General features: G+C 44.6%; 1 pseudogene; it reads left to right on the forward strand.

Moving 5' to 3' along the window:
- The first annotated feature begins 1,734 nt into the window (after positions 1-1,734).
- LOC144580191 (glutathione peroxidase 1 pseudogene) lies at positions 1,735-4,298 on the forward strand (annotated as a pseudogene).
- Positions 4,299-21,128: the final 16,830 nt, after the last annotated feature.

A 21,128-nucleotide genomic window follows, 5' to 3' on the forward strand; every position in this document is an offset into this window, starting at 1 on the left:
AACAACCCTGTGAAGTATGCTGGCCAACACCCACACTCTGCAACTGATCACAGGGCAACTTCACACCCATCCAAAAGGAAAAACGAAGACTGTATTTGTTTAAAGCATTGATATTGTGAAAGAGAAAGAAAGCCCATGGAAACATTTCAGATTAAAGGAGGCTAAAGGGACATGGAAGGGCCTGGCTTAGTGGTTCACACCTGTAATCCCAAAACTTTGGGAGGTTGAGGCAGGAGAATAGCTTGAGCCCAGGAATTTGAGACCAGCCTGAGGAACACAGTGAGACCCTTGTATCTTAAAAGAAAAAGAAATTAGCTGGACGTGACATGGAAGGGCCAGGCATGGTGGCTCATGCCTGTAATCCCATCCCATCTACTTGGGAGGCAAAGGCAGGAGGATCTCTTAAGCCTAGGAATTCAAGGCTACAGTAAGCCATGATCATGCCAGGGGACTCCAGCAGCCTGTGAACCACGCCTGGCCACCCGTCTCTTAAAAAAAAGTGGCTGGGCACGGTGGCTCATACCTGTAATTCCAGCACTTTTGGAGGCTGAGGAGGGCAGAGTGCTTGAGGCCAGGAGTTCAAGACCAGCCTCTCCAACATGGTGAAACCACATCTCTACCAAAAATATAAAAAAAATTAGCTGGATGTGGTGTGCTCACCTGCAGTCCCAGATACTCAGGAGACTGAGAATCCCTTGAACCCAGGAGGCAGAGGTTACAGTGAGCCAAGATCATACCACTGCACTCCACCCTGAGCAACAGAATGAGACTCTTCAAAAAACAAAACAACCAAATGAACAACAACAACAAGTGGGGGGACATGGAAGTGAAATGAAACAAGTGACTCTAGACTGAACCCTAAAGGGGAACTGACAAAATTTTAATATGGATAGTATATTAAAGTATTGTATGAATGAAAAATTTACTAGAGTTGATAACTATCCTGTGGTTATGTAAGAAAATAACACTAATCTGAGGAAATAGGTACTAAAATATTTACGGGAAAGGGGCCACAATATATGTAACCTGCCCACAAATGGCTTTGAAAAAATAATATTGGGAATGATGTTCATGTATACACTGAGAGAGTGAGAGAGTGTGACAGAGAGAATGAGCGAGAAGGGGAGAGAGAGCCACAAACAAACGATAAAGCAAATGGGGTAGAAGATGAGCAATGGGCAAACTGGGTGAAGCCCATCCCTGCGCTGTTCTTTGTATGGTTCTCACTCTCGCATTATTTGCCAAACACAAGGCAAAAAATTAAAAAGAAAGCAGCCAATATCTACTGGACAAGGCAGTGTTCGAGGAAGATTCCCAGAGGGAGGGAAACACAAAGCCCTCCTTGGAGAGGTAACTCACTGAGAAGAAGGCTGTCCCTGGGGCACGTGCAGCACTGGTCCTCTGACGGCCCTGTGCAGCGGAAGCACTTAGCATGGCAGGGCTTGCACCTAGTAGCATCCTCATCCCAGTACTCGTAGGGGGTGCATTTCTCATTGGCCATGCAGCTCCCACGGGGGTTCTTCATCAGGCCTTTCTGACAGGTGGTGCAGGTCCCAGATGATGAGCAGGTCAAGCAGGATTTGTGGCAACCTGCGGGCATGGAGGGGTGGCAGAGAGAGTGAGCGACAGCCAGGGTGGCCCTTGGTGGAATGTCTTCCCCTTGGAAATAATGCTCACAGTTCTTCCACATTTCTTCCAGAGATTTCCAGAACTCTGGGCCAAGGGTGTGGGGCTATGAGTTGGGTACAGCCCTTGAACTCTGGGGAGGACCATTCTTTTGCAAAATGAGAGAAAATTATTTTATTTTCTCTGTGGCACTCAGGAAGTGCCTTCATGCAACAGCCACCTCAGAAATCTTAGTAAGGCTCACTATAGTTACTCAAACTGCAACAAAATAATAACAAGCCATTCTGTAACAGCACCTTTTCCACCAGTGTAACACCTGTTATGGTCCTCCACTTACCTCACTTACCTCACTTACCTTGAGCTCATCACAAGTACAGCAGTTGCTGGAATGTATTTAACTGTCTGTTGACAAATAAAGGTCCCCTTTGCATTTATTTTTGAATACATAGTGCCTGTGAGAGGGCCTGGCATATAGCAGGACTCAGTAAGTATTTGCTAGACAAAGATAAATAACAATTCACTTTCACCTCTAGGTTTTCTTTTTCTTTTCTTTTTTTAAATTTAATTAGAAATGGGAGCCGGGTGCGGTGGCTCATGCCTGAAATCCTAGCACTTTAGGAGTCCAAAGTGGGTGGATTGCTTGAGCCCAGGAGTTCGAGAGCAGCCTGGGCAACATGGTGAAACAGTCTCTACAAAAAATCACAAGAATTAGCATGGTGATTTGGGCCTGTAGTCACAGCTACTCAGGAGGCTGAGGTAGAAGGATCACCTGAGCCCAGGAGGTCAAGGCTGCAGTGAGCTGTGATTGCACCACTGTACTCCAGCCTGGGTGACAGAATGATACCCCGTCTCAAAAAAAATAGAGATGGGGCTTCACTTTGCTGGCCAGGCTGGTCTTGAACTCCTGGCCTCAAGTGATTTTCCTGCCTTGGCCTTCCGAAGGGCTGGGATTACAGGCACGAGCCACTGCACCAGGCTGACCATCTCTGGGTTTTAGTAGTTGCTGTTCTCTCTGCCTGGAATTCTCTTCTCCCAGATGCGTGCAGGGTTTGCATCCTCCCTTTCTCAATGAAATCTTTTAAGACATCTCAAGTTTTATCTCCATTCTGCCAATCTTCGTGTCCTGCCCCTTTGCCTTATTTTTATTCTTGGCTTATGGTCTTCCCTAATAGAATGTGAGTTCTATGAAGGCAGAGACTCTTTTTGTCTCACTCCCTGCTGTTCCCCCGGCCTGAAAGAGCACATGGCACATAGCAGGCCCCCAGTAAGTCTTCCCTGCGTGAACAGATGCATGGTATTATTATTGTTGTTTATATTATCCTCTCATTTTATCTAAATCAGGAAATTGGGCTGGAGATGCCAAGTCACTTATGCTAAGTAGTATCAGGAGTTGAACCCAGGACCTCAGCAACTGCCTCACTACTTCTGTCCCAGTGCCTCAGGAAAGGTATGGGACTTTTAGAGGTGTCTGTACTATCTATTAAGGGATAATCTGGGTGATCAGAATGGATCTAAAGTTCTTGTGTTTCTTAGAGAAGATCCTGCTTAGAGATTGATTGGTTGGTTGAAAACAGGGTCTTGCTCTGTTTCCCAGGCAGCGGCAGTGGCCGCCCAGTCGGTGTAGCCTTCTTGGCGCGGCCCGCTGGCCAGCGGGGAGCCTGTGAGCTTGGGTTCCTGCTGGACAAGGTGCTGCTTTTCGGGCCAGTTGCGGTGGCTTAAGCCTGTAATCCCAGCACTTTGGGAGGCCGAGGCGGGTGGATCACGAGGTCAAGAGATGGAGACCATCCCGGTCAACGTGGTGAAACCCCATCTCTACTAAAAATACAAAAAAATTAGCTGGGCATGGTGGCGCGTGCCTGTAATCCCAGCTACTCAGGAGGCTGAGGCAGGAGAATTGCTTGAACCCAGGAGGCGGAGGTTGCGGTGAGGTGAGATCGCGCCATTGCACTCCAGCCTGGGTAACAAAAGCAAAACTCCATCTCAAAAAAAAAAAAAAAGGAAAAAGAAAAGAAAAGAAAACAGGGTCTTGTCTTGCTCTGTTTCCCAGGCGGCGGCGGCCGCAGCCCAGTCGCTGTACGCCTTCTCGGCGCGCCCGCTGGCCGGCAGGGAGCCTGTGAGCCTGGATTCCCTGCGGGACAAGGTGCTGCTTATCGAGAATGTGGCGTCCCTCTGAGGCAGCACGGTCCGGGACTACACCCAGATGAACGAGCTGCAGCGGTGCCTCGGGCCCGGGCCTTGTGGTGCTCGGCTTCCCGTCCAACCAGTTTGGACATCAGGAGAACGCGAAGAACGAAGAGATTTTGAATTTCCTCAAGTACGTCCGACCTGGTGGTGGGTTCGAGCCCAACTTCATGCTCTTCGAGAAGTGCGAGGTGAATGGTGCGGGGTCGTACCCTCTCTTCGCCTTCCTTCGGGAGGCCCTGCCAGCACCCAGCGACGATGCCACTGAGCTCATGACAGACCCCAAGCTCATCATTTGGTCTCTGGTATGCCAAAATGATGTTGCATGGAACTTTGATAAGCTCCTGGTGGGCCCTGACAGTGTTCCTGTGCGCAGGTACAGACGCCGCTTCCAGACCATTGACATCGAGCCTGACATCGAAGCCCTGCTGTCCCAAGGGCCCAGCTGTGCCTCGGGCACCCCTCCTACCTCAGCTGCCTGGCAGTTGTAACGCTGCTTTCTGGGGGATTTTCATCTGTGAGGGTGTTTCCTCTAAACCTACAAGGAGGAACACCTGATCTTCCGGAAAATACCCCCTAGAGAATGAACCTTCCACAGAATACCCCCTAGAGAATGGGTCCTGTCCATCCCAGTCTCTCTGCCAGACCAAGGCAAGTTTCCCCACTAATAAAGTGCCAGGTGTTAGCAGAAAAAAAAAAGAAAAAAAAACAACAACAACAAAAAACAGTGATGTGATCATGGCTCACTGAAGCATTGACCTCCCAGGCCAAAGCGATCTCCCATCTCAGCCTCTTGGGTAGCTGGGACCACAGGTACACACCACCACATCTGGCTAATTTTTATATTATTATTGTTTTTTAAGAAATAGGGTCTTGCTATGTTGCCCAGGCAGGTCTCAAATTTCTGGACTCAAATGATGCTCCAGCTTTGGCGTCCCAAAGTGTTGAGATTACAGATGCACGCCACCATCCCCAGCTGAGATTGCTTCATTCTAAATGCTTTTCTACACCTCCCTAAATCTTAATTTTCAGATCGGGTTCTTTGTGTCATCTCTCTGGAAAGTCAGTTTGTCTCTGTGTTTCTTCCAAGACCACATTCCTTTTCCTCCCTTTGGTCTGGTACAAAGTGCAATCACATTGTAGGGAGACACATCAAGTGAGTCTCCAACTCTGTCCTCACTAGAAGGGTCACATTGAGCAGGTGCTTAGCTTCTTAAAGCATCTATTTCCTTCTCAGAAAAATGGAGAAAATCGCCATATACCTCAATGGCTCTCAACTCACAGTAAGCATCAGAATTACTGGGGGTGGGAGGAGGAGTTAAAATGTTGGGTGCAGGGATCTGTGGCTTTTAGAGCTGTCCAGGTGATTTCAATGAGCAACCAGGTGCCTTTTTCAAGATAATGAAATCAGGTAAGTTAAGAAAACATGCTCTGAGACCTGTAAAGCTCCCTGTATGGTAAATTACTTTCATTATTGAACATCAGAGAAAGGCAGGAAGTTCACCCTGAGTTCCTGCCCTCACACAGGCAAGATGGCGCCAAAGGCCTGTGGCTGAGTTTGTCACCTCCCAGAAGCCATCTCCAGACCCGCGAATGCCCACCTGTTCTGCATGTGGGCACAGCCTTGATGTCCATGGTTTTTCACAGGTGAAAAACCATGTAGGACATTAACACTAAATAATGCTTTATATAAAACACACAAAAAGGGGTATCCGAATCACAAGGCTGGAGCAGAAAGCCTTCAGGAGTGAGACACATCTTCATGTCCTACCAAAAACCTTCCCCTGAGTATGTTCTAGGGCGTGGGTGTCCCAGAGTTTCTCAGTGGAAGGTCACTCTTGTTAGCGGAACTGCCTCTGGACATCTATCTTGTGTTTGCTTGGGGGTGACATAGAGGGGTGAAGGGCTGCTGGCTGCCTCATCGGAGTAGATCCTGGGGCTCTGAAAAGCCCCCTGACCACACATTTCTCTCACTTGCTAGAGAATTCTAGTAATGCATAACTTATTTTCCTGTCCCTTGATAATGAATAAGAGGCAAATGATTCATGCGGAGTTAAAATATAAGGGGGAGGGCGGATTACTTGAGGTCAGGCGTTCGAGACCAGCCTGGCCAACATGGTGAAATCCTGTTTCTACTAAAAATACAAAAATTAGCTGGGTGTGGTGGTGCATGCCTGTAGTCTCAGTTACTCAGGAGGCTGAGGCAAGAGAATCACTTGAACTCAGGAGGTGGAGGCTGCAGTGAGCTGAGATTATGCCACTGCACTCCAGCCTGGGCAACAGAGCGAGACTCCATCTCAAAAACAACAACAAAAAACATGGGCCAAGTGCAGTGGCTCACGCCTGTAATCCCAGCACTTTTGGAGGCTGAGGTGGGTGAATCACTTGAGGTCAGGAGTTGGAGACCAGCCTAGACAACATAGTGAAACCCCATCTTCACTAAAGATATGAAATAAGCCAGGCACAGTGGCACTTGCCTATAGTCCCAGCTACTCAGTAGCCTGAGGCAGGAGAATCGCTTGAACCCAGGAGGCGGAGGTTGTAGTGAGCTGAGATCATGCCACCACACTCTAGCCAACAGAGTGAGACTCTGTCTCAAAAAACAAACAACAACAACAACAAAACCATGGAGAAAGACAAGAGGCACCAAGAAAGTCTTTTATGGTGGCACAGTTTGCTTGTGCTATAAACTTTTAATGGCTTAACATTTCAAGAAAAGTCTTGGGTGACTTTTGAAGATTCCTCCTCTGTGCTGTAAATCTTCATGTGAGAATGTTATTTTGATCAGCAGTTCATAGCCACTGTTGTGAGGAAGGTCCATGTGATTTGTCACTAATAAAAGTTACCTGTACAAAGCTTATGAGAGATTCATTTAAAAGAAAATTTACAACCAATTCACAATAATGACTCCTTGAGTGAGGAGGTAAAGGATGAGATGGGCTGGACATGGTGGCTCACACCTATAATCCCAGCACTTTGGAAGGCTGGATTGCTTGATGAAGCCAGGAGTTCAAGACCAGCCTGGGCAACATTCTGAGACCTCATCTCTATATCCCCAGCAACTCTGGAGACTGAGGTGGGAGGATCACTTGAGCCCAAGAGACGGAGGCTTCAGTGAGCCATGTCTGTACTACTAAATTTGAGCCTGGGCAGCAGCGGGAGACCTTGTCTCAAAAATAAAAAAAAAGATTGAGATGACAGTTCTGGGGCTGGGCCTGGGCTGGAATTGTGCAAACCCTGGAGCCTATTTTGAACCCCAGAAGTCTTTACCTCTGCACTCCTTAGTCTCTTTTTCATAATAGGTTCCTGCCAGACACTCCTCCAAGCACAGCCCAGCCCATCGTAGAGGACCCAGGAACTCTATGATGCAGTCATCAGCGTTGGGGCCACTGCACTCCAGGCAGTCTTTATGGCAGGGGACACAGTGGCGTGAGTCTGCATAGGAGCCACGGGGACAGGACTGGTGGCACACATCATTGTGCAGGAAGAACTCAGGCATGCACTCTGGGGAAAGGAGGAAGCAGCAAGTTATCTCTGGGGGAAAGGAATACATTGTTTCTGCAGTGGGTGAGCTCCTCCCTCAGCTCTCTGGTTGATTTGACTTGAGAGTATGCTTACCCTTCCCCCACCTGCCAGGGTCTATATCTTATGAGATATCAAGTCTATATCTTATGCTTACTCCCCCCCACCCCACCACCACCTGCCAGGAGGGGAAGGGTAAGCATAAGATATAGACTTGATATCTCACAAGCCCTGGCTTGATGGTGGGAGGCTACACATGGTGACCATATTAGATGGTGCTGGACTTAAACACACTGAAGTGGTCTGCCCTTTGGAGGTGCAAAAAATTGCAATGCTGCAAAAGACAGGGATAGTTGAGAGGCTGGAGGTATTGTTTGAAAAACCCAAAAAGCATGAACAGATTTTAAAAGTTGTATTAAGATTTTAAAAGTTGTATTGAGAACTTCACACTCTGTTCAATACACTAAGCAGTTCAGGAATGGTTGGATGAACTTTTCATTCATTGTTCAGGTACCACAACAAATAAAGATTTGATCAGTGTGAAGAATATGTTGTGGGTTTATTTTATTTCTGTTCATTTTCCTACTTTGGAGGGAATCCTGGAAAACACTTGAGGTCACACCAAGAGAACACTTTGGATAGGGCAGCACCAGTTAAATCAGTCTGTATTATTATTCTGGAGAGGAAATTGAACAGCTTTTTGGGGGAGATAATTCCTGAGGAAAAAAACAACAAAACTTGTTCATAGCCATAGTGGTCAACTCAGTCATAGCTGCCCAAACTTATTTTTTTCTTACCCTTTTTAACAATTGTAGTTTTCTTCTTTTTAGACTGAGTGTTGCTCTTGTTGCCCAGGCTGGAGTGCAAAGGTGTGATCTTGGCTCACTGCAACCTCTGCCTCATGGGTTCAAGCAATTCTCCTGCCTCAGCCTCTGGAGTAGCTAGGACTATAGGCACCCCCACCACACCCGGTTTATTTTTTATTTTTTTCTTTTTCCTGTTTGAGGTCCCGCTCTGACACCAGGCTGGAGTACAATGGTGCAATCTCGGCTCACTGTAACATCCACCTCCCAGTTCAAGTGATTCTTCGGCTTCAGCCTCCCGAGTAGCGGGGACTACTGGCTTGCACCACCATGCTCTGTATATTTGTTTTTAGTAGACACAGGATTTCACCACATTAGCCAGACTGCTTGAACTCCTGACCCCAGGTAATCCTCCCATCTCTGCCTTCCAAAGTGCTGGGATTATAGGCATGAGCCACTGTACCTGGCCAAACAATTTCAATTTTCTAGCTACTTCGTGTTTTGTGGTTTACTAGCAGTCTGTAAGATTTTATGTTCAAAAAGATGGGAACAGCTGGGCGCAGTGGCTCATGCCTGTCATCCCAGCACTTTGGGAGACTGAGGGAGGTGGATCACCTGAGGTAAGGAGTTTGAGACCAGCTTGACCAACATGGAGAAACCCCATCTCTACTGAAAATACAAAATTAGCTGGGCATGGTGGTGGGCACTGTAATCCCAGCTACTCAGGGGGCTGAGGCAGGAGGATCACTTGAATCCAGGAGGCAGAGTTTGTGGTGAGCCAAGATCTCACCGTTGCACTCCAGCCTGGGTGACAAGAGTGAAACTCCATCTCAAAACCCAAAAATCAAACAAAGGGAACATTAAGTTTTTCTCTGTATCTCTAGCACTTAGGATAGCACTTGCACACCTGCTGTGTGTACATGTGAGTGTGTGTAAGAAATCATGCAGAAAGTGGCTCTTGCTTGTCTTAGCTTGCAGCATCCATAATGAAAAGGGTGTATCCCACCCTCAATTTCTCTGATGACAGGCACAGAGACGTACCTTTTGGGAAAGGTAGGACGAATGGTTCCCGCAGCTCTTTGCCATCCACCCTCAGATAATCGGCCCCACCGGGTGGCTCAGTAGAGCCTGGCTCTCCTATGGAAAGCTCCCAGGTACCTTTGCATGTTTTCTCATGGATGCAGTCCTGACACATCTCTGGGCAGTGCTTGCACACCCCCTCCACAGCCATGTGCCTCTCGGGGCAGGTTTCCTGGCACACTCCGTGGTGCAGGATGAGGGCTCCTTCACAAGAATGGCAGTTGGTGGCATTGCCTTCACACGTTCTGCAAGGAGAGCTACAGCATTTGCATACGCCATCTTCTGCATAGAAGCCCCTGTGGAAGGAAGAGAGAGCACAGCTGGAGAAGTGATTCATTCCTGGGGGAAAGGAATTAGGGCTAAAAACAAAAGGGCTGCTGCTGTTATCAGCTGAGAGGCATCCATGGATTTATGAGGAAGTGAAAAAGAACATGCAGAAAAATGAAAGGAAAAGGACAGGCATTATTCTTGTGAAAGGAGAATAAATCTTGGGACCCTAATATCACTAAGCCAAAGGGGAAAGTCAAGTTGGGAAGTGCTTAGGGCAAACCTGCCTCCTATTCTATTCCTTCAAAAGATAGCTACTGGCCAGGCCAGATGGCTCATGCCTATAATCTCAGCACTTTGGGAGCCTGAGGTGGAAGGATCTCGATGGCAGGAGATCGAGACCATCCTGGCCAAGCTGGTGAAACCCCATCTCTACTAAAAAATACAAAAATTAGCTGGGCATGGTGGTGCATGCCTATAATCCCAGCTACTGTGGAGGCTGAGACAGGAGAATCACTAGAACCTGGGAGGGAAGGTTGCAGTGAGCAGAGATCATGCCACTGCACTCAAGTCTGGGTGACAGAGAGAGACTCTATCTCAAAAAAAAAAAAAGTTGTTACTAAGATTTAAAAAAGCTACAGTGGGTTGGGTAGGGTGACTCATGGCTGTAATTCCAGCACTTTGGGAGGCCAGGGTGGGTAGATCACCTGAGGTCAGGAGTTCAAGACCAACCTGGCCAACATGGTGAAACCCCGTCTCTACCAAAAATACAAACAATTAGCTGGGTATGGGGGCGGGCACCTGTAATTCCAGCTACTTGGGAGGCTGAGGCTTCAGAATTGCTTGAACCCAGGAGGCGGAGGTTGCAGTGAGCGGAGATCATGACATTGCATTTCAGCCTGGGCAACAAGAGTGAAACTTTGTCTCAAAAAAAAAAAAAGATATATATTACTGTTAAAACATTTTTTTTGGCCAGGTGTGGTGACTCATGCCTGTAATCCCAGAATTTTGGGAGGCTGAGGTGGGTGGATCACAAGGTCAGGAGTTCAAGACCAGCCTGGCCAACATGGTGAAACTCTGTCTCGACTAAAGATACTGAAAAAAAAAAAATTAGCCAGGCATGGTGGCAGGCACCTGTAATCTCAGCTACTTAGGAGGCTGAGGCAGGAGGATCACTTGAATTCAGGAAGCGGAGGTTGCAATGAGCCGAGATCATGCCTCTACACTCCAGCCTGGGCGACAGGGCAAGACTCCATCTCAAAAAAAAAAAAAAACACTTTTTTTCATGAATAAATACTATATTTGCTAACTTATAAATAACTCTGAATATCTGGATGCTGTGCCATTGCAGGTTATGTTCCTGTTATAAATATTATTGCTGTTCTAGGATGGATCACACCCCAAGGGTGATTCTTAGAAATAGCAATAAAGCTTCCCGAGATAAACTGGATATTGTATGTTCCTCAGACTCTGTGTCTTCTGTTGTTAGTTTTCTTTTTTTCTGTAAACACAAAGATGAGGGATTCTGCCATAATCAGATCATCCTACCCATAACAGGACAACATATGCTCGTAATTCTGCAGTATTCCTAGGCCACGCTGGTAACTTTCCTACTGCTCAAAAAATATAGACTCTCTTGATGGCTGTTTATCTTCATAGTGTCCCATGGTTCCATGAGAATGGTTCAACCCAGATGCAGAGGAAAAAAACATTGAGCAATCAGCTAACTGGAGTAAAGCAAAATGCATCTCTTTCTTCCTTGTTTCAATGCTTTAGCAATTCCTGGAACATTCAAAGAATCCAAGAGAGAGTTGGAAAAGGTAATGATTAAATAAATAAGACAATAATAATGACAAGGAGTTCAGTCCTGCCACTGAGAAAGCAGCGACTGACTCTGATCCTGACCTTTAGGATCCCTGACCTTCACCTTTGCTTCATTGTAACACTTGGCTCATTTTGCTGGGTGGGATGGAGCTCGGTTGCTAGGGAAGGAGGACTGGGAGTTTCCTGACCTGCCTTGTCACCCGGGTTCTCTTACTCTGATGCTTTGCTACCCTTCCTCCACTCTCTGCTGGACAAAATCCTCCAAGAACTAGTGACCATCAAGCTCAAATACCCAGCTGGGGATGAAGCTGGAAAACAGCATGCTAAGTCAAAAAGTCGATCACCAAAAAAACCAAAAAAACAAAAAAACATGTTTTGTCTTTTTGGTTTTATATGTTTTGTTTTTGTTTTCAGAGAAGGATCTTGCTATGTTGCCTAGGCTGGCCTTGAATTCCTGGGCTCAAGCAATTCTCCAGTCTTGGGCTCCTGATAGCTGGGAATATAGGTGTGCACCATGGCCACCACGGTTGGCTAAAAGAACATATTTTATACAAGCCCATTTATAGGAAATGTCCAAGAATAGCGAATCTATCGAGATTAGTGGTTACTTAGGGCTGGGGAAATGGAAAAAGCGGGAATAACAGCTAAAAGGGTATAGGGTTTCTTTCTGGGTTGATGAAAAGATTCTAAAATTGATTATTGTAATGTTGCATAACTGTGAATATACTAAAAACTATTGAATTATACACTTTTATATCTCAAAGTTGTGATTTTAAAAAATACTCAATTGTACAAGAAGGCAGCATTGAGTGATAGTTAAGCATCTGGACGTCAATGCCAGAGAGGTTTGGTTCAAATTCTGGCCATACCACGTATTCAATGGATAAAATCGAGCCTAATATTATTTTCCTCATCTGTGAAATGAGGGAAAATAATATAGTATGTGGATAAGAGAATTCTTCTGAGAATTAATGGAAACATATATTTAAAGCTCTTTGCACAATACCTGGACATTGCAAGCATTAAAAATATGGTGATTTAAAATGTTTTTTCCTTTGGAATCTCTTACCTCTTTGTATATTAAGGCCCTGAGAAGTATGATGCTGACTGATATAAAACTTACTGGATCATAAGGCTTTTGCAGACCCAGACTTCCTGCACTTGGTTTTAACTTAGCTTCCCACATCAATATCAATACCAATATCAATTGTTGGTAGAAGAATAAACTCCACTGAGCTACACATCCACAATACAATACATTGATATTGTAACAGTATCAATTTTTACACCTAGTTGGTGCTAAATATGTATCTGTGTTATTGAACTGAATATGCTTGGCTTCTACACTAGATTGGATGCTTTTTTAGTGTAAATGCCATAGCTTATATTTATACTCTATGAAGTCCATCTCAGTAATAAAAACAAATACGTCATTAGGAAACAGGTGTTGTTTTAATCAAATTCTTCTAATAAGAGGGCAAATGAGAATTTGCCCTTAAAGTAGACACTGCCAGTTATTTTCCCAAATTCATTTTCTGCCTCCCTCTCTCCATTTTTCATGGCTGTCAGAGTTCTGATTTGGGTGTTCGGGGGTGAAGCTTGTTCAGGCTAAGCCAGTCCAGTCCTTATGTTTTCATGCTTTTTTCCAAAGATTGATTTAGGGAGGTATTAGTGATGCATTCTTGCTACTGATATCAGAAGGGAAGTCTGTGGAAATTTTCTTTTCTCTCAAGAAAGGGATCAACAAAGGGAAACATCGCCTTTCCTGGCCTGGTTATGGCTGCATGGGGCCACAGGGTCTGGAGCAGAGACAGACAGTGTGGGCTCAGCATTGGCACCAGTCAGAGTGGATGAACTAAGGTACAAGAGCAAAATGGAAAAACTGGGTTTTCCAATGAGCCTTTTGGCCACTGAAGCAAGCAGTACTGGACTTCCAACATTTTTGTTTGTGAGATAGTACTCCCTGTTGTGCCTCAGTCATTCTACTTGGCATTTCTGTTGCTTATTGCTGAAGGTTTCTTGCTGGACTTTGCATTTGCTATTTCCCACTTTCTTCCTATGTAAATTCTGAAGGTGGGACCATTGGTAGGGAGAGCAAAGCAATTACAAACCAGGAGACCAAGGAAACCAGGAGGAATCAATAAACAACTAACCAGGAGTTATTTATTAAAATTAATGTCTCACCTATTTAAACCTGTAGAAGAGATTCACATCACAGTCTTACTTTAGTAATGGAGAAAAAGACTGACAACAGTTGATCATTAATACAAGATGGGAAAAGAACTTTTTTTTTAAGAGACAGGGTCCTGCTTTGTCATCCAGGCTGGAGTGCAGTGGTGCAATCATAGCTCACTGCAGTCTTGAACTCCTGGGCTCAAGGGATCCTCCCACCTCAGCCTCCCAAGTAGCTGGAACTACAGGCAACCACTGGCTAATTTTTCGATTTTTTGTATACAGAGTCTTGCTATGCTGCCTAGGCTGGTTTCAAACTCTTGGCGATCCTTCCATCTTGGCCTCCTGAAGTGCTGGGATTACAGGCGTGAGCCACTACACCCAGCCCCTGAACATACCTTTCATAAAAGTAAAAATATACGCATAAAATAGTCACAAAGGAGGAGTGGGCATCTGGCCTCACATAAGTCCTCTGTGGCCCACAGCACTGTCAGTCAACAGAGGACATTTATGTGGGCACTCATAGAGCGAGAAGTTTTTCGGTAAATAAGAAGGAATTGTTACCGAAGGACCATAGGAGAGTGATTACAAGCAGGAAGTAAAAGAAAAAAGGGAACTTACTCCTGGCACTTGGAGAGGCACCTGCCTTCCTAAAGAGGGCGGCCAGGCTGCATCTGGCACTTTTCACAAAGACTGGCTCCAGAGAAGATGGCACAGGTCTCTGCACAGTTCTCACATCTCCTGCTCCTTACAGAGGGCCATGTGCCTTGAGGACAGGAAGGAACACAGGCCTGAGCCAACAGATACGCACCTAGAAATCCAGGGAAGAGGGAAGATGGGAATAGTCATCATGTGTTTCTCCATGCAGACATGGCCTTTTTAGCCTTTCCAAAGACCAAAGTATCCAGGCATTTATTTCAGGCTTACCAAAATATTTAGTAGTGATTCTAAGTCCTACAGGATGAGTTACATTTCTAGAAAGGCAATTCACAGAAAGAGGCTTTTGCTGTTTCTTTCCTTTTCTCCAGATATTAGGTGTAGGTCATGATGGGACTTCCCTTTGCCCAGCTGATCAGTCTTATTAACACCCTGTCTGTGTCTTCCTGGTGTAAGGCAGCTGTACATGTCCAGCTTGATAGAATCTATTAATACTCTGCTTCCCCAGAGCCCGTCTTGTAAAGACACTAACATAGTTGCAACTTTTTTTTTTTTTTTGAGACGGAGTCTTGCTCTGTCTCCCAGGATGGAGCGAACTGGTGCGATCTCAGCTCACTGCAATCTCTACCTTCTGGATTCAAACCACTCTCCTACTTCAGCCTCTTGAGTAGTTGGGACTACAGATGTGCACCACCATGCTGGCTAATTTTTGTATAATTAATAGAGACAAGGTTTCACCACATTGGCCAGGCAGGCAGGTCTCAAACTTCTGACCTCAGGTGATCCACCCACCTTGGCCTCCTAAAGTGCTGGGATAACAGGCATGAGCCACCACACCCGGCCCATAGTTACAACTCTTCCACCCAACTCTCCTTTTAACAGAAGATCCAACTACTGTTTAATTAAAAAAAAAAAACAGATACTCATTAAGGAAACCAATTTTCAAAATCACTCTCAAACCCAGAATTCTAAGAAAATGCTTTAGCTTTTTGAGTATAACCTTTTATATTTAATATGATTATTATCGTGGCTTGTCTATGGTAAACTTTTTTGCTTTAGTATCAGATCCCATTATTAACATTGTACATTTCAACATGGACTTCATAATGATCATGTAAACAGTCTTTTTTTTTTTTTTTTGAGACAGCGTCTCACCCAGGTTTGAGTGCACAGAGTAACCACTGCCTCCCAGGTTCAAGTGATCCTCCTGCCTCAGCCTCCTGAGTAGCTGGGATTACAGGTGCGCACCACCACGCCTGGCTAATTTTTGTGTCTACTAAGAGACAGGGTTTTGCCATGTTGGCCAGACCTGTCTTGAACTCCTGACCTCAGGCGATCCACCCACCTCAGCCTCCCAAAATGCTAGGATTACAGTCGTGAGCCACCTCGCCTGGCCAAATGACCATTTCTCTTCACTCCAAGGTGATAATTGAGAAGTCATTGTACCTCTTGTAAAGAAACTTCTTTTCTTTTTGTTTTTGTTCTTTGAAAATCCGATTTCATTATTGGCCAATGTTTGGGTCTCTGTGTTCTTTAGAGTAGCTACAGTGGTATGCAACCTAAATTTATCTCATCTTAAATTTGTCCCAAATCAAACATCAAAATTAAACATCAGAATTATCCCCCACTCATGAGCTTTCTGGTTGATCGGGCTTTAAGTAGGCTATCCCAGGTTAATACACCATTAACTAGGGAAACATTGGAAGTGTGTGTTCCCTTCTCCCCTTCCTTCCAACAGCATTTGATGGGGAGGCTTTCCCAGGAAGTCGCCTCAGCAACTCCATGGGACAATTTCAGAGACAGAACAGCTTCAATGACAGCACTCAATCAATACATCCTGAGACCTTGACTAGAGCTCAGGGGCTGCTCGGAAATCAGCACGGCTCACACAGGGAAAATCAGAAAATGAAGTTCTAGCTCAGAATGTGGGATTTAAATGACCCTGACCCTCAATCAGTATTGACATCTTACCATTTCCCTTCATTACCTCCTCCCTCCCTTTCTCCCTTCCTTCCTCTCATTTTCTTTCTGCTTGTCCTGAGAGTCAGCTGGGTATAGATGGCGCTCTAGTCACACCTGCCTTCAGATCCCAGCTGTGCCGCCAAAGGGTAGGGTAACCATAGATACAGTAATTAAACTCTCAGAGTCCTACTTTCTTTGTCTCTAAAATAAGAGAAAATGATTTGCCCTTATAGATTTGCCCTTATAGTGAAGACTAAATGAGATGATGTGTGTCAAGTGTGTGACTCAGTGGTGCGGTGAATGGTGGTTCCTTCTTCCCGTTGTCTCTCTCCTGTCACTGTTGCACTCCATTTCTGAGCCTTGTTTTACTCCCTTCTCCCTTCACTCTGCTTTCATACCTGAGTGGCACCAGGAGGCACTGCTTGGCTTCTATGATGATAGTCATGGATACAAAGCTGATGAGCTTTGTGATAGAGGAAACTAGATTCAAATACAGGTGAGAGAAAGATGCATAAATAGATAGGATGGATAGGTACAGATAAGGGGATAGGTGCAGATACTGGTGGAGATGGAGATATAAATGATTAGGCTGCCATGCTGGGTCATTGATTTTATCCTAGTTTGAAAAAATTACGCTGGTTTTCTTTTTTTGTTTTTGAGACAGAGTCTCGCTCCATCACCCAGGCTAGAGTGTGGTGGTGCAATCTCAGCTCACTACAACATTTGCTCCTGGGTTCAAGAGATTCTCTGGCCTCAGCCTCCCAAGTAGCTGGGATTACAGGTGCCCACCACCCAGCCTGGCTAATTTTTGTATTTTGAGTAGACACGGGGTTTCACCATGTTTCCCAGGCAGGTCTTAAACTCCTGACCTCAGGTGATTCACCTGCCTCAGTCTCCCAAAGTGCCGGGATTACAGGAGTGAGCCACTGCAGCTGGCCCCCTGGTTTTCCAATATACTAATTAAAGGTGATGATTGACTAATGTACTCTCTCTGGGGAATCTGCTAAGGGCTGAATTTAGCCTTGTGCAGAGCCACCTTAGCCACAGACTGTCACAAACGTGTTCCGCATGCCTCTCAAAGTAACTGATTCTGTCCCTGAAGGCTTTTTAATCTTGCAGTATCACTCAACCCAAAAGAGAAGACAGCCGAAAGGCGAGCAACCATCCTGTTGCTAATATCAGTCACGATGCTCACTGAATGGCTGAGAGCATTGTTCAAAGAATCATAACACAACAATATTTGTCAAACAATGAACACCTTGCAAATCTTCAGTGTTGTGTGCCCAGGCTTCAGACTGACTTTCCTTTGATGTTATCATTTATATACTAAAATACATTTATAAAGACATGAGTTTTCATTATTTTTCTCATACTTGTGTAAACTTTAATGTCTATATCTACACATATGCACATATTTATAATTACATGTATCTCACATTCTGGCAATTTGATATTTTACTACATACATCTGGCATAAAAATTGTACTGTCAGCCAAGCATGGTGGCTTATGTCTGTAATCCCAGAAGTTTGGGAGGCCAAGGTGGGAGGATCACTTGAAGCCAAGAGTTTGAGACCAGCCTGGACAACATAGCAAAACCTTGTCTCTTAAAAAATAATAATAAATAAAAATAAAATAAAGTTCTGTAATGCCTTCATATGTCCACCAGAGGGAGATCTATACAAGCAGTTAACTTAGCAATTAGGCCTGGGCAGAGGACCAAGTCCTCCCCAGCAGGAGCTCTTTATTGTAAAAAATAAGGGTCTTAATCTCAGCAAGTAAATTTTAACCGTGATCACAGTTTCTCTTTTTCCCATTCCAGAAATTCTAGACTGCACAGGACTGCAAAAAAATGAATGAATGAATGAATGAATGAATAAATACAAATAAATAAGAAAGAACAAACGAACCACTTTGACCCAGAAAATGCAGTGTTCATTCTTCAGAAATGACTAGCTAAACTACATAAAGCAAGGGGTTTATTTGTTCTATTTATTTTTTATTACATACATAATTCGCACATGTTGCATAATGGAGAAAAGGCATGTACTATGATGTCTCCCTCCCAATCCCTTCTCCACCCTTTTTCATACAAACTATATCTATTCATGCTGTTTATCACCTTGCCTGTAAAGTGAACAAGCAGTGTACTTGGAGATCATTCTTTATCAGTACATAAGGCACCTCTTCCTTCTTTTTGGTGGCTCCACAGTGTTCCATTGTATGAATACATCGACTTGACTTCTCTGTCTCCTACTGGTGATGATTTAGTGTTCTCCAGTCTTTGTGATTTCTAAATGCTGTGGTGACTGGGAAGGCTAGGTGCTTCCTTAGCCTATTAATGTTCTGCAAGGACAGAGGCTTTTCTAGCTAGCCCCTGCCAGGCATGACCACTTAGCACGTCAGGAACGTCCTTATATGTTACAGAAGTCTCCACTGCTAAAGTTCTCACAGTCCTCCTTCTGAGTGCCACTGACATTTTGTGTTTATGGCCCCTTCTCTCTCCATGTCTCTCTAATGATCTCTGCATCTCTGCACCCAATTTGCAACTGGCCTCCCAGCTTCTTGGGGTGATTTCTCCATAGAGACCATCTCCAGAGACGGTCTCTGCTGCTGTGATTGGTGCCTCCCTATTTCCCTGTTACCTCTTTTGATTTGAACCTTCCACCTTCATCGCTCCTGCAGCAGGCTCTTCACCACAGATAGGTTTGCAGTGGGCACAGCTTCTTTTTTATTAAAAAAAAAAGTATTTAGTTTTTCTTAATGCAAAAAGGATAAAGAAGATAAACTTTACCTATAATCCCACCACTCAGAAATGTCTGGTGTGTATACTGTGGCACATGAAAGCCTCATCTTCATATCGAGTGAGTATAGTTACAGCTATGTATAGATGTGTGATCATTTATAGCTTCAGTATACATAAGACTGACCCCACACACTGCATTTAACACTATAAATCTCATAGGCATTTTTCTTGTTATTAACATTCCTCATAAACATAATGTTTAAATTTTAAGATGGAGCCTTGCTCTGTCACCCAGACCAGAGTGTGGTGGCATCATCTCGGCCTGTTGCAACATTTGGATCCTGGGTTCAAGCGATTCTCCTGCCTCAGCCTTCTGAGTAGCTAGGACTACAGGTGAGCACCACCATGCCTGGCTAATTTTTTGTATTTTTAGTAGAGATGGGGTTTCGCCATGTTGGCCAGGCTGATCTCAAACTCCTGGCCACAAGTGATCTGCCTGCCTTGGCCTCCCAAAGTGCTGGGATTACAGGCATGAGCCACCGTGCCTGGTTGTAAACATCATTTTTAATGGTTTACATATTTATTTGTATAAATGGTAATTTACTTAGCTTTCTTCCTTTGTTATATTTTTAAGATTGTTCCCTTCTCTTTTTAAAATTATAAATAAAGCTACTCTCAACATCATTGTGAGTATACATTCTTGGCTAAGTCAGGATTCTGCCTATTAGGCATTCTGACTTACCATTATCTGCTGCCTTCTTTTTGGGGCCATTTCCCCCAGACCTCTATTTATCTTTATACCCTCCCAAATGGCTTTTTTTGTTTTTTGTTTTTTGGAAGAGAGTCTAGCTCTATCACCCAGGATGGAGTGCAGTGGTGCAATCTCAGCTCACTGCAACCTCTGCCTCTTGGGCTCAAGTGATTCTAATGCCTCAGACTCTTGAGTAGCTGAGACTGCAGGCACATGCCACCACATCTGGCTAATTTTTGTATTTTTGGGAGAGAAAGGTTTTCACCACATTGGCCAGGCTGGTCTTGAAATCCTTGTCTCAAGTGATCTGCCCACCTTGGCCTCTCAAAGTGCTGGGATTATAGGCATGAGCCATCATGCATGGCCCCAAATTGCTTTTCTTTCTTTTTTTTTTTTTTTTTTGAGACGGAGTTTTGCTGTTGTTACCCAGACTGGAGTGCAATGGCACAATCTCGGCTGACCGCAACCTCCGCCTCCTGGGTTCAAGCAATTCTCCTGCCTCAGCCTCCCGAGTAGCTGGGACTACAGGTGCGCACCACCATGCCCAGCTAATTTTTGTATTTTTAGTAGAGACGGGGTTTCACCTTGTTGAACAGGATGGTCGCAATCTCTTGACCTCGTGATCCACCCGTCTCTGCCTCCCAAAGTGCTGGGACCAAATTGCTTTCTTTCATGAGCCGGGGAATGCTGCTTTCAAAGCAAACTAGTGTTTCAAACATTAAAACTGGATCGAGTCAAAGGATAGGGAGTAGAGTAGACTTCAATGTGTCCTGAGAGCTTTAGATATATTCTCTCACTTGTTTCTTAAAATGACTTTGTGGGAGGCAGTTTCACGTTTTCACTTTATAGACAAGGACACTGAGGCTCAGAGAAGAATGAGTAACTCACTCAAGGTCACACAGCTAACAAATTACAGAGCTGGGATTTGAATTCATGTGTGTCACTCTCTGAAGCTCGAATCTGCTAGAGGGTGTAGACATAGGCTTTAGAATTTTTCAGTAATGAATTTAAATTCTGAAGTAGTTTGATAGAAGCCAAAGTAATAGTGTTGCTGGTGGGACAGGTCTCTAAAAAATGAAAAACCAAAAACTGATTTGTAGTGTTTCCAATTTCTGTGGTGTAAATACTCCCACCATAGTTAATTTCAAGCTGTCAATGGTTTAACAATCCACTTACAGAACTCCTGAGTATGTAACAATCCGTGCAAGCTGATACAGATGGTTCTTTCATCCTGCTGGCCAAACATTTAATTACTTACACAGTGCCATTTGTTTTTTTCACTCTGTGTTCTGGTTGGTTAAATACCTAAACAGGGTGTACTCATTTCTAAGTGAGGCAGCTGAACACATCTACAAAGTCTAAAAATCAGATTTCCAAGGCCTCTTTAAAATTTATTCTAAAGTTCAGTGATTATTGGGGAACAAATCTTCTCACTATTGAAGCTGATTTTTTTTTTCGCATGTGAGCGGCTTTCTGTTTTTATGACTAACTCTGGGACTCTAGTCTTTCCCCAAGGATAAGAATTAAGATCAAGAGAC

The sequence above is a fragment of the Callithrix jacchus genome, chromosome 18 (genome assembly GCF_049354715.1).
Source record: "Callithrix jacchus isolate 240 chromosome 18, calJac240_pri, whole genome shotgun sequence".
In the NCBI taxonomy this organism is placed as follows: domain Eukaryota; kingdom Metazoa; phylum Chordata; class Mammalia; order Primates; family Cebidae; genus Callithrix; species Callithrix jacchus.